The sequence below is a fragment of the Danio rerio genome, chromosome 10 (genome assembly GCF_052040795.2).
Source record: "Danio rerio strain M-AB ecotype USA chromosome 10, GRCz13ab, whole genome shotgun sequence".
In the NCBI taxonomy this organism is placed as follows: Eukaryota; Metazoa; Chordata; class Actinopteri; order Cypriniformes; family Danionidae; genus Danio; species Danio rerio.
This window is the reverse complement of record NC_141030.1, coordinates 26445359-26461222: the sequence shown is the minus strand read 5'-3', so window position 1 is coordinate 26461222 and position 15864 is coordinate 26445359. Positions and strand designations below refer to the sequence as shown.

Genomic DNA, 15864 nt, shown 5'->3' with positions numbered 1-15864 from the left:
GTTCAGGTTTTCTGTAAGCTAGTATGCTCCAAAACAAAAGCTAAATCTGCAATTAAAAGTTAAAGGCATTTAAAAATAGAATATAATACTTTTTTGTCCTCATATGAAAAAATACCTTTTTGTCATCACCATTTAATGTTCCAACAAACACAAAACCTTGCCTCAACGTAGCAATAAAACTTTCTACAACGTAGGTACAAACCTGGCAAAAAGATTGAGAATTCTACGTTGTTGCTAAAGGTTGTCGCAACGATGTCATAATGTTGCCTATTAGCATGTTGTGTTACATCGCTGCTGACCAGAGTTCGAACCTCACCTGAGTAGTTTTTATTTTATTTTCATTTTTAGTGTTAAGACATTTAGTACTCCTTGGGTTACTTATGTAGGTGTACATATTTTATTTTATTTTTCGTGTGACCACCATTACAAAGGACTGGATATCTATAAAGAATTTTGCACAGAATATATATTCAGATATTGCAGGAAAGGACATTGTGATGTTTTAAAGAATAGTGTTGAAGATTTAGCTACCCTTTAATGCTCTCATGTTTATGAAAAACATTTGACATTCTAAAGCAGCTGTTTTCTTGAAAAAGACGTGATAGTGTCATTAGAAACTGAATTAGAAATGACATTATTTTAATATAATCAGTCATGAACTGAGGTGGGCCGGTCTAAGGCTTAAAATTCCATGGCTGAAAAGGAGTCCCACTCCGGCCCTGCCCGAATCTCATAGTATCCGCTTTCTACAATCAGTCGGCTTATTAATTTTATTAAAAATATATAAATTGGTGTTGAAACAATATGTTGATGTTCAAGGAAGTTACATTTTTGCTTTCTATAACATTATTATATAATATTACATAATACTAAAATATTATTTGGAACTTAGCAGATTCCATTTCGGTCTCTATCTAAACAACTTTATAACGTGCCAGTTTGATCTTCAAAACGTCCTCACCACATACTCATGACGAATATGGGAATCATAAAATTAAGTTACTGGGACATATTATGCCAAAATAGACATTTAAAAAGTTATTTTGGGAAAAAATCACCACGTTCGCCTCCAACTTTGGGAGTATAAACGTTAAAAAACAAGCAAAACAATTTTTTCTTTCCAGCATCTGTTTTACGCAGCGGATGACCTTAAGCCGCAACCCATCACTGAGAAACATTCACACACACTCATTCACACACTACGGAAAATTTGGCTTAGTTAATTCACCTGTACCACATGTCTTTGGGGGAAACTGGAGCACCCGGAAGAAACCCATGCAAACACGGGAAGAACATGCAAACTCCACACAGAAATGCCAACTGACTCAGCCAAGGATCGAACCAGCTACCTTCTTATTAGACATTACAATTTACACTGTATTTAAATGTTTATGATGGTCCAGGATCAATATTAGTGAATATTTTTATTTTTTTTATTTTATGAGGGGTGTTCACCTTTTACTGATGGGACAGTAGAGAGAGAAGAGTGTGTGAAGCAGACAGATGGGAAGAATTGACATAGGACCTCAAGGTAATCAAGAATCTAACTCAGGTCACCATGAACACTAAAGTGGCATGTATTAATGCAAAAACCACTACATTATTGGTGACGGCAATTTACACTGTATTTAAATGATGATGATGGTCCAGGATCAACATTAGTGAATTTACACTGTAGTTAAAGGATGGTGGTCCAGGATCAACATTAGAGAATTTACTCTGTATTTAAATGATGATGGGCCAGGATCAACGATAGTGATTTTACAATGTATTTAAATGATGATGGTCCAGGATAAACATTAGTGAATTTACACTGTATTTAAATGTTTACGATGGTCCAGGATCAACATTAGTGAATTTAAACTGTATTTAAATGATGATGGTCCAGGATCAACAATAATGAATTTACACTGTATTTAATTGATGATGGTCCAGGATCAACATTAGTGAATTTACACTGTATTTAAATGATGATGATCCAGGATCAACAATAGTGAATTTACACTGTATTTATTTGACGATGGTCCAGGATCAACATTAGTGAATTTACACTGTATTTAAATGATGATGGTCCTGGATCAACAATAGTGAATTTACACTGTATTTGTTTGACGATGGTCCAGGATCAACATTAATGAATTTACACTGTATTTAAATGATGATGGTCCAGGATCAACATTAGTGAATTTACACTGTATTTAAATGATGATGATCCAGGATCAACATTAGTGAAATTACACTGTATTTAAATGATGATGGTCCAGGATCAACATTAGTGAATTTAAACTGTATTTAAATGTTTATGATGGTCCAGGATCAACATTGGTGAATTTACACTGTATTTAAATGATGATGGTCCAGGATCAACATTAGTGAATTTAAACTGTATTTAAATGTTTATGATGGTCCAGGATCAACAGTAGTGAATTTACACTGTATTTAAATGAAGATGGTCCAGGATCAACAATAGTGAATTTACACTGTATTTATTTGACGATGGTCCAGGATCAACATTAGTGAATTTACACTGTATTCAATTGATGATGGTCCAGGATCAACATTAGTGAATTTACACTGTATTTAAATGATGATGGTCCAGGATCAACATTGGTGAATTTACACTGTATTTATTTGACGATGGTCCAGGATCAACATTAGTGAATTTACACTGTATTTAATTGATGATGGTCCAGGATCAACATTGGTGAATTTACACTGTATTTATTTGATGATGGTCCAGGATCAACATTAATGAATTTACACTGTATTTAAATGATGATGGTCCAGGATCAACATTAGTGAATTTACACTGTATTTATTTGACGATGGTCCAGGATCAACATTAGTGAATTTACACTGTATTTATTTGACGATGGTCCAGGATCAACAGTAGTGAATTTACATTGTATTTAAATGATGATGGTCCTGGATCAACATTAGTGAATTTAAACTGTATTTAAATGTTTATGATGGTCCAGGATCAACAGTAGTGAATTTACACTGTATTTCAATGATGATGGTCCAGGATCAACATTAGTGAATTGACACTGTATTTATTTGATGATGGTCCAGGATCAACAGTAGTGAATTTACACTGTATTTAAATGATGATGGTCCAGGATCAACAATAGTGAATTTACACTGTATTTAATTGATGATGGTCCAGGATCAAGATTAGTGAATTTACACTGTATTTCAGTGATGATGGTCCAGGATCAACATTGGTAAGTTTACACTGTATTTAATTGATGATGGTCCAGGATCAACATAAGTGAATTTACACAGTATTTATTTGATGATGGTCCAGGATCAACAATAGTGAATTTACACTGTATTTATCTGACGATGGTCCAGGATCAACATTAGTGAATTTACACTGTATTTAAATGATGATGGTCCAGGATCAACATTAGTGAATTTACACTGTATTTAAATGATGATGGTCCAGGATCAACATTAGTGAATTTACACTGTATTTAAATGATGATGGTCCAGGATCAACACTAGTGAATTTACACATCATTTATTTGATGATGGTCCAGGATCAACATTAGTGAATTTACACTGTATTTAATTGATGATGGTCCAGGATCAACACTAGTGAATTTACACATCATTTATTTGATGATGGTTCAGGATCAACATTAGTGAATTTACACCTCATTTAAATGATGATGGTCCTGGATCAACAATAGTGAATTTACACTGTATTTATTTGACGATGGTCCAGGATCAACATTGGTGAGTTTACAGTGTATTTAAATGATGATGGTCCTGGATCAACATTAGTGAATTTACACTGTATTTCAATGATGATGGTTCAGGATCAACATTAGTGAGTTTACACTGCATTTAAATGATGATGGTCCTGGATCAACAATAGTGAATATACACTGTATTTATTTGACGATGGTCCAGGATCAACATTGGTGAGTTTACAGTGTATTTAAATGATGATGGTCCTGGATCAACAATAGTGAATTTACACTGTATTTAAATGATGATGGTCCAGGATCAACATTGGTAAGTTTACACTGTATTTAATTGATGATGGTCCAGGATCAACATTAGTGAATTTACACTGTATTTAATTGATGATGGTCCAGGATCAACAATAGTGAATTTACACTGTATTTATTTGACGATGGTCCAGGATCAACATTAGTAAATTTACACTGTATTTAAATGATGATGGTCCAGGATCAACAGTAGTGAACTTACACTATATTTAAATGATGATGGTCTAGGATTAAAAGTAGTGAATTTACACTGTATTTAATTGAGGATGGTCCAGGATTAACATTAGTGAATTTACACTGTATTTAAATGAAGATGGTCCTGGATCAACATTAGTGAATTTACTCTGTATTTAAATGATAATGGTCCAGGATCAACATTGGTGAATTTACACTGTATTTATTTGATGATGGTCCAAGATCAACAGTAGTGAATATACACTGTATTTAAATGAAGATGGTCCAGGATCAACATTAGTGAATTTAAACTGTATTTAAATGATGATGGTCCAGGATCAACATTAGTGAATTTACACTGTATTTATTTGATGATGGTCCAGGATCAACAGTAGTGAATTTACACTGTCTTTAAATGTTTATGATGGTCCAGGATCAACAGTAGTGAATTTACACTATTTATTTGATGATGGTCCAGGATCAACATTAGTGAATTTAAACTGTATTTAAATGTTTATGATGGTCCAGGATCAACATTAGTGAATTTAAACTGTATTTAAATGATGATTGTCCAGCATCAACAATAGTGAATTTACACTGTATTTATTTGACGATGGTCCAGGATCAACATTAGTGAATTCACACTTTATTTATTTGATGATGGTCCAGGATCAACATTAGTGAATTTACACTGTATTTAAATGAAGATGGTCCAGGATCAACAATAGTGAGTTTACACTGCATTTAAATGATGATGGTCCAGGATCAACAATAGTGAATTTACACTGTATTTATTTGACGATGGTCCAGGATCAACATTAATGAATTTACACTGTATTTAAATGATGATGGTCCAGGATCAACATTAGTGAATTTACACTGCATTTAAATGATAATGGTCCAGGATCAACAATAGTGAATTTACACTGTATTTAAATGAAGATGGTCCAGGATCAACAATAGTGAGTTTACACTGCATTTAAATGATGATGGTCCAGGATCAACATTGGTGAATTTACACTGTATTTAAATGATGATGGTCCAGGATCAACATTAATGAATTACACTGTCTTTAAATGTTTATGATGGTCCAGGATCAACAGTAGTGAATTTACACTGTATTTAAATGATGATGGTCCAGGATCAACATTAGTGAATTTACACTGTATTTAAATGAAGATGGTCCAGGATCAACAATAGTGAATTTACACTGTATTTGTTTGACGATGGTCCAGGATCAACATTAATGAATTTACACTGTATTTAAATGATGATGGTCCAGGATCAACATTAGTGAATTTACACTGTATTTAAATGATGATGATCCAGGATCAACATTAGTGAAATTACACTGTATTTAAATGATGATGGTCCAGGATCAACATTAGTGAATTTAAACTGTATTTAAATGTTTATGATGGTCCAGGATCAACATTGGTGAATTTACACTGTATTTAAATGATGATGGTCCAGGATCAACATTAGTGAATTTAAACTGTATTTAAATGTTTATGATGGTCCAGGATCAACAGTAGTGAATTTACACTGTATTTAAATGAAGATGGTCCAGGATCAACAATAGTGAATTTACACTGTATTTATTTGACGATGGTCCAGGATCAACATTAGTGAATTTACACTGTATTCAATTGATGATGGTCCAGGATCAACATTAGTGAATTTACACTGTATTTAAATGATGATGGTCCAGGATCAACATTGGTGAATTTACACTGTATTTATTTGACGATGGTCCAGGATCAACATTAGTGAATTTACACTGTATTTAATTGATGATGGTCCAGGATCAACATTGGTGAATTTACACTGTATTTATTTGATGATGGTCCAGGATCAACATTAATGAATTTACACTGTATTTAAATGATGATGGTCCAGGATCAACATTAGTGAATTTACACTGTATTTATTTGACGATGGTCCAGGATCAACATTAGTGAATTTACACTGTATTTATTTGACGATGGTCCAGGATCAACAGTAGTGAATTTACATTGTATTTAAATGATGATGGTCCTGGATCAACATTAGTGAATTTAAACTGTATTTAAATGTTTATGATGGTCCAGGATCAACAGTAGTGAATTTACACTGTATTTAAATGATGATGGTCCAGGATCAACATTAGTGAATTGACACTGTATTTATTTGATGATGGTCCAGGATCAACAGTAGTGAATTTACACTGTATTTAAATGATGATGGTCCAGGATCAACAATAGTGAATTTACACTGTATTTAATTGATGATGGTCCAGGATCAAGATTAGTGAATTTACACTGTATTTCAGTGATGATGGTCCAGGATCAACATTGGTAAGTTTACACTGTATTTAATTGATGATGGTCCAGGATCAACATAAGTGAATTTACACAGTATTTATTTGATGATGGTCCAGGATCAACAATAGTGAATTTACACTGTATTTATCTGACGATGGTCCAGGATCAACATTAGTGAATTTACACTGTATTTAAATGATGATGGTCCAGGATCAACATTAGTGAATTTACACTGTATTTAAATGATGATGGTCCAGGATCAACATTAGTGAATTTACACTGTATTTAAATGATGATGGTCCAGGATCAACACTAGTGAATTTACACATCATTTATTTGATGATGGTCCAGGATCAACATTAGTGAATTTACACTGTATTTAATTGATGATGGTCCAGGATCAACACTAGTGAATTTACACATCATTTATTTGATGATGGTTCAGGATCAACATTAGTGAATTTACACCTCATTTAAATGATGATGGTCCTGGATCAACAATAGTGAATTTACACTGTATTTATTTGACGATGGTCCAGGATCAACATTGGTGAGTTTACAGTGTATTTAAATGATGATGGTCCTGGATCAACATTAGTGAATTTACACTGTATTTCAATGATGATGGTTCAGGATCAACATTAGTGAGTTTACACTGCATTTAAATGATGATGGTCCTGGATCAACAATAGTGAATATACACTGTATTTATTTGACGATGGTCCAGGATCAACATTGGTGAGTTTACAGTGTATTTAAATGATGATGGTCCTGGATCAACAATAGTGAATTTACACTGTATTTAAATGATGATGGTCCAGGATCAACATTGGTAAGTTTACACTGTATTTAATTGATGATGGTCCAGGATCAACATTAGTGAATTTACACTGTATTTAATTGATGATGGTCCAGGATCAACAATAGTGAATTTACACTGTATTTATTTGACGATGGTCCAGGATCAACATTAGTAAATTTACACTGTATTTAAATGATGATGGTCCAGGATCAACAGTAGTGAACTTACACTATATTTAAATGATGATGGTCTAGGATTAAAAGTAGTGAATTTACACTGTATTTAATTGAGGATGGTCCAGGATTAACATTAGTGAATTTACTCTGTATTTAAATGATAATGGTCCAGGATCAACATTGGTGAATTTACACTGTATTTATTTGATGATGGTCCAAGATCAACAGTAGTGAATATACACTGTATTTAAATGAAGATGGTCCAGGATCAACATTAGTGAATTTAAACTGTATTTAAATGATGATGGTCCAGGATCAACATTAGTGAATTTACACTGTATTTATTTGATGATGGTCCAGGATCAACAGTAGTGAATTTACACTGTCTTTAAATGTTTATGATGGTCCAGGATCAACAGTAGTGAATTTACACTATTTATTTGATGATGGTCCAGGATCAACATTAGTGAATTTAAACTGTATTTAAATGTTTATGATGGTCCAGGATCAACATTAGTGAATTTAAACTGTATTTAAATGATGATTGTCCAGGATCAACAATAGTGAATTTACACTGTATTTATTTGACGATGGTCCAGGATCAACATTAGTGAATTCACACTTTATTTATTTGATGATGGTCCAGGATCAACATTAGTGAATTTACACTGTATTTAAATGAAGATGGTCCAGGATCAACAATAGTGAGTTTACACTGCATTTAAATGATGATGGTCCAGGATCAACAATAGTGAATTTACACTGTATTTATTTGACGATGGTCCAGGATCAACATTAATGAATTTACACTGTATTTAAATGATGATGGTCCAGGATCAACATTAGTGAATTTACACTGCATTTAAATGATAATGGTCCAGGATCAACAATAGTGAATTTACACTGTATTTAAATGAAGATGGTCCAGGATCAACAATAGTGAGTTTACACTGCATTTAAATGATGATGGTCCAGGATCAACATTGGTGAATTTACACTGTATTTAAATGATGATGGTCCAGGATCAACATTAATGAATTACACTGTCTTTAAATGTTTATGATGGTCCAGGATCAACAGTAGTGAATTTACACTGTATTTAAATGATGATGGTCCAGGATCAACATTAGTGAATTTACACTGTATTTAAATGAAGATGGTCCAGGATCAACAATAGTGAGTTTACACTGCATTTAAATGATGATGGTCCAGGATCAACATTAATGAATTTACACTGTATTTAAATGATGATGGTCCAGGATCAACATTAGTGAATTTACACTGTATTTATTTGACGATGGTCCAGGATCAACATTGGTGAGTTAACACTGTATTTAAATGTTAATGATGGTCCAGGATCAACAGTAGTGAATTTACACTGTATTTAAATGATGATGGTCCAGAATCAACAATAGTGAAATTACACTGTATTTAAATGAAGATGGTCCTGGATCAACATTAGTGAATTTACACTGTATTTAAATGATGATGGTCCAGGATCAACAGTAGTGAATTTACACATCATTTATTTGATGATGGTCCAGGATCAACAATAGTGAATTTACACTGTATTTATTTGACGATGGTCCAGGATCAACATTAGTGAATTCACACTTTATTTATTTGATGATGGTCCAGGATCAACATTAGTGAATTTACACTGTATTTAAATGAAGATGGTCCAGGATCAACAATAGTGAATTTACACTGTATTTATTTGACGATGGTCCAGGATCAACATTAATGAATTTACACTGTATTTAAATGATGATGGTCCAGGATCAACATTAGTGAATTTACACTGCATTTAAATGATAATGGTCCAGGATCAACAATAGTGAATTTACACTGTATTTATTTGACACTGGTCCAGGATCAACATTAGTAAATTTACACTGTATTTAAATGAAGATGGTCCAGGATCAACAATAGTGAGTTTACACTGCATTTAAATGATGATGGTCCAGGATCAACATTAGTGAATTTACACTGTATTTAAATGAAGATGGTCCAGGATCAACATTAGTGAATTTACACTGTATTTAAATGAAGATGGTCCAGGATCAACAATAGTGAGTTTACACTGCATTTAAATGATGATGGTCCAGGATCAACATTGGTGAATTTACACTGTATTTAAATGATGATGGTCCAGGATCAACAATAATGAATTACACTGTATTTAAATGTTTATGATGGTCCAGGATCAACAGTAGTGAATTTACACTGTATTTAAATGATGATGGTCCAGGATCAACATTAGTGAATTTAAACTGTATTTAAATGATGATGGTCCAGGATCAACAATAGTGAATTTACACTGTATTTATTTGACGATGGTCCAGGATCAACATTAATGAATTTACACTGTATTTAAATGATGATGGTCCAGGATCAACATTAGTGAATTTAGACTGCATTTAAATGATAATGGTCCAGGATCAACAATAGTGAATTTACACTGTATTTATTTGACGATGGTCCAGGATCAACATTGGTGAGTTAACACTGTATTTAAATGTTAATGATGGTCCAGGATCAACAGTAGTGAATTTACACTGTATTTAAATGATGATGGTCCAGAATCAACAATAGTGAATTTACACTGTATTTATTTGACGATGGTCCAGGATCAACAGTAGTGAATTTACACTGTATTTAAATGATGATGGTCCAGGATCAACATTAGTGAATTTACACTGTATTTAAATGTTTATGATGGTCCAGGATCAACATTAGTGAAATTACACTGTATTTATTTGATGATGGTCCAGGATCAACAATAGTGAATTTACACTGTATTTATCTGACGATGGTCCAGGATCAACATTAGTGAATTTACACTGTATTTAAATGATGATGGTCCAGGATCAACATTAGTGAATTTACACTGTATTTAAATGATGATGGTCCTGGATCAACATTAGTGAATTTACACTGTATTTCAATGATGATGGTTCAGGATCAACATTAGTGAGTTTACACTGCATTTAAATGATGATGGTCCTGGATCAACAATAGTGAATTTACACTGTATTTATTTGACAATGGTCCAGGATCAACATTAGTGAATTTACACTGTATTTAAATGATGATGGTCCAGGATCAACAGTAGTGAATTTACACTGTATTTAAATGATGATGGTCTAGGATCAACATTAGTGAATTTACACTGTTTTTAAATGAAGATGGTCCTGGATCAACATTAGTGAATTTACTCTGTATTTAAATGATGATGGTCCAGGATCAACAGTAGTGAATTTACACATCATTTATTTGATGATGGTCCAGGGTCAACATTAGTGAACTTACACTGTATTTATTTGACACTGGTCCAGGATCAACATTGGTGAGTTTACACTGTATTTAAATGTTTATGATGGTCCAGGATCAACATTGGTGAATTTACACTGTATTTATTTGATGATGGTCCAGGATCAACAGTAGTGAATTTACACTGTATTTAAATGAAGATGGTCCAGGATCAACATTAGTGAATTTACACTGTATTTATTTGATAATGGTCCAGGATCAACAGTAGTGAATTTACACTGTCTTTAAATGTTTATGATGGTCCAGGATCAACAGTAGTGAATTTACACTATTTATTTGATGATGGTCCAGGATCAACATTAGTGAATTTAAACTGTATTTAAATGTTTATGATGGTCCAGGATCAACAGTAGTGAATTTAAACTGTATTTAAATGATGATGGTCCAGGATCAACAATAGTGAATTTACACTGTATTTATTTGACGATGGTCCAGGATCAACATTAGTGAATTTAAACTGTATTTAAATGATGATGGTCCAGGATCAACAATAATGAATTTACACTGTATTTATTTGACGATGGTCCAGGATCAACATTAGTGAATTCACACTTTATTTATTTGATGATGGTCCAGGATCAACATTAGTGAATTTACACTGTATTTAAATGAAGATGGTCCAGGATCAACAATAGTGAGTTTACACTGCATTTAAATGATGATGGTCCAGGATCAACAATAGTGAATTTACACTGTATTTATTTGACACTGGTCCAGGATCAACATTAGTAAATTTACACTGTATTTAAATGAAGATGGTCCAGGATCAACAATAGTGAGTTTACACTGCATTTAAATGACGATGGTCCAGGATCAACATTGGTGAGTTAACACTGTATTTAAATGTTTATGATGGTCCAGGATCAACAGTAGTGAATTTACACTGTATTTAAATGATGATGGTCCAGGATAAACAATAGTGAATTCACACTGTATTTAAATGATGATGGTCCAGGATCAACATTAGTGAATTTAAACTGTCTTTAAATGTTTATGATGGTCCAGGATCAACATTAGTGAATTTACACTGTATTTAAATGATGATGGTCCAGGATCAACATTAGTAAATTGACACTGTATTTATTTGATGATGGTCCAGGATCAACATTAGTGAATTTAAACTGTATTTAAATGTTTATGATGGTCCAGGATCAACAATAGTGAATTTACACTGTATTTAATTGATGATGGTCCAGGATCAACAATAGTGAATTTACACATCATTTATTTGATGATGGTTCAGGATCAACATTAGTGAATTTACACCTCATTTAAATGATGATGGTCCTGGATCAACAATAGTGAATTTACACTGTATTTATTTGACGATGGTCCAGGATCAACATTGGTGAGTTTACAGTGTATTTAAATGATGATGGTCCTGGATCAACATTAGTGAATTTACACTGTATTTCAATGATGATGGTTCAGGATCAACATTAGTGAGTTTACACTGCATTTAAATGATGATGGTCCTGGATCAACAATAGTGAATATACACTGTATTTATTTGACGATGGTCCAGGATCAACATTGGTGAGTTTACAGTGTATTTAAATGATGATGGTCCTGGATCAACAATAGTGAATTTACACTGTATTTAAATGATGATGGTCCAGGATCAACATTGGTAAGTTTACACTGTATTTAATTGATGATGGTCCAGGATCAACATTAGTGAATTTACACTGTATTTAATTGATGATGGTCCAGGATCAACAATAGTGAATTTACACTGTATTTATTTGACGATGGTCCAGGATCAACATTAGTAAATTTACACTGTATTTAAATGATGATGGTCCAGGATCAACAGTAGTGAACTTACACTATATTTAAATGATGATGGTCTAGGATTAAAAGTAGTGAATTTACACTGTATTTAATTGAGGATGGTCCAGGATTAACATTAGTGAATTTACACTGTATTTAAATGAAGATGGTCCTGGATCAACATTAGTGAATTTACTCTGTATTTAAATGATAATGGTCCAGGATCAACATTGGTGAATTTACACTGTATTTATTTGATGATGGTCCAAGATCAACAGTAGTGAATATACACTGTATTTAAATGAAGATGGTCCAGGATCAACATTAGTGAATTTAAACTGTATTTAAATGATGATGGTCCAGGATCAACATTAGTGAATTTACACTGTATTTATTTGATGATGGTCCAGGATCAACAGTAGTGAATTTACACTGTCTTTAAATGTTTATGATGGTCCAGGATCAACAGTAGTGAATTTACACTATTTATTTGATGATGGTCCAGGATCAACATTAGTGAATTTAAACTGTATTTAAATGTTTATGATGGTCCAGGATCAACATTAGTGAATTTAAACTGTATTTAAATGATGATTGTCCAGCATCAACAATAGTGAATTTACACTGTATTTATTTGACGATGGTCCAGGATCAACATTAGTGAATTCACACTTTATTTATTTGATGATGGTCCAGGATCAACATTAGTGAATTTACACTGTATTTAAATGAAGATGGTCCAGGATCAACAATAGTGAGTTTACACTGCATTTAAATGATGATGGTCCAGGATCAACAATAGTGAATTTACACTGTATTTATTTGACGATGGTCCAGGATCAACATTAATGAATTTACACTGTATTTAAATGATGATGGTCCAGGATCAACATTAGTGAATTTACACTGCATTTAAATGATAATGGTCCAGGATCAACAATAGTGAATTTACACTGTATTTAAATGAAGATGGTCCAGGATCAACAATAGTGAGTTTACACTGCATTTAAATGATGATGGTCCAGGATCAACATTGGTGAATTTACACTGTATTTAAATGATGATGGTCCAGGATCAACATTAATGAATTACACTGTCTTTAAATGTTTATGATGGTCCAGGATCAACAGTAGTGAATTTACACTGTATTTAAATGATGATGGTCCAGGATCAACATTAGTGAATTTACACTGTATTTAAATGAAGATGGTCCAGGATCAACAATAGTGAATTTACACTGTATTTGTTTGACGATGGTCCAGGATCAACATTAATGAATTTACACTGTATTTAAATGATGATGGTCCAGGATCAACATTAGTGAATTTACACTGTATTTAAATGATGATGATCCAGGATCAACATTAGTGAAATTACACTGTATTTAAATGATGATGGTCCAGGATCAACATTAGTGAATTTAAACTGTATTTAAATGTTTATGATGGTCCAGGATCAACATTGGTGAATTTACACTGTATTTAAATGATGATGGTCCAGGATCAACATTAGTGAATTTAAACTGTATTTAAATGTTTATGATGGTCCAGGATCAACAGTAGTGAATTTACACTGTATTTAAATGAAGATGGTCCAGGATCAACAATAGTGAATTTACACTGTATTTATTTGACGATGGTCCAGGATCAACATTAGTGAATTTACACTGTATTCAATTGATGATGGTCCAGGATCAACATTAGTGAATTTACACTGTATTTAAATGATGATGGTCCAGGATCAACATTGGTGAATTTACACTGTATTTATTTGACGATGGTCCAGGATCAACATTAGTGAATTTACACTGTATTTAATTGATGATGGTCCAGGATCAACATTGGTGAATTTACACTGTATTTATTTGATGATGGTCCAGGATCAACATTAATGAATTTACACTGTATTTAAATGATGATGGTCCAGGATCAACATTAGTGAATTTACACTGTATTTATTTGACGATGGTCCAGGATCAACATTAGTGAATTTACACTGTATTTATTTGACGATGGTCCAGGATCAACAGTAGTGAATTTACATTGTATTTAAATGATGATGGTCCTGGATCAACATTAGTGAATTTAAACTGTATTTAAATGTTTATGATGGTCCAGGATCAACAGTAGTGAATTTACACTGTATTTAAATGATGATGGTCCAGGATCAACATTAGTGAATTGACACTGTATTTATTTGATGATGGTCCAGGATCAACAGTAGTGAATTTACACTGTATTTAAATGATGATGGTCCAGGATCAACAATAGTGAATTTACACTGTATTTAATTGATGATGGTCCAGGATCAAGATTAGTGAATTTACACTGTATTTCAGTGATGATGGTCCAGGATCAACATTGGTAAGTTTACACTGTATTTAATTGATGATGGTCCAGGATCAACATAAGTGAATTTACACAGTATTTATTTGATGATGGTCCAGGATCAACAATAGTGAATTTACACTGTATTTATCTGACGATGGTCCAGGATCAACATTAGTGAATTTACACTGTATTTAAATGATGATGGTCCAGGATCAACATTAGTGAATTTACACTGTATTTAAATGATGATGGTCCAGGATCAACATTAGTGAATTTACACTGTATTTAAATGATGATGGTCCAGGATCAACACTAGTGAATTTACACATCATTTATTTGATGATGGTCCAGGATCAACATTAGTGAATTTACACTGTATTTAATTGATGATGGTCCAGGATCAACACTAGTGAATTTACACATCATTTATTTGATGATGGTTCAGGATCAACATTAGTGAATTTACACCTCATTTAAATGATGATGGTCCTGGATCAACAATAGTGAATTTACACTGTATTTATTTGACGATGGTCCAGGATCAACATTGGTGAGTTTACAGTGTATTTAAATGATGATGGTCCTGGATCAACATTAGTGAATTTACACTGTATTTCAATGATGATGGTTCAGGATCAACATTAGTGAGTTTACACTGCATTTAAATGATGATGGTCCTGGATCAACAATAGTGAATATACACTGTATTTATTTGACGATGGTCCAGGATCAACATTGGTGAGTTTACAGTGTATTTAAATGATGATGGTCCTGGATCAACAATAGTGAATTTACACTGTATTTAAATGATGATGGTCCAGGATCAACATTGGTAAGTTTACACTGTATTTAATTGATGATGGTCCAGGATCAACATTAGTGAATTTACACTGTATTTAATTCATGATGGTCCAGGATCAACAATAGTGAATTTACACTGTATTTATTTGACGA

The 15864-nt window shown here is 32.9% G+C and overlaps 1 long non-coding RNA gene across 1 annotated transcript in view; it reads right to left on the bottom strand.

The window, feature by feature from the left end:
• Positions 1 to 348: 348 nt before the first annotated feature.
• Positions 349 to 15864, bottom strand: part of LOC147842056 (uncharacterized) — a 592784-nt gene continuing 577268 nt past the window's right edge. Inside the window, exon 3 of the long non-coding RNA XR_015501119.1 lies at positions 349 to 532. This is a non-coding gene — a long non-coding RNA (uncharacterized LOC147842056). The remainder of the gene's footprint in view (positions 533 to 15864) is intronic.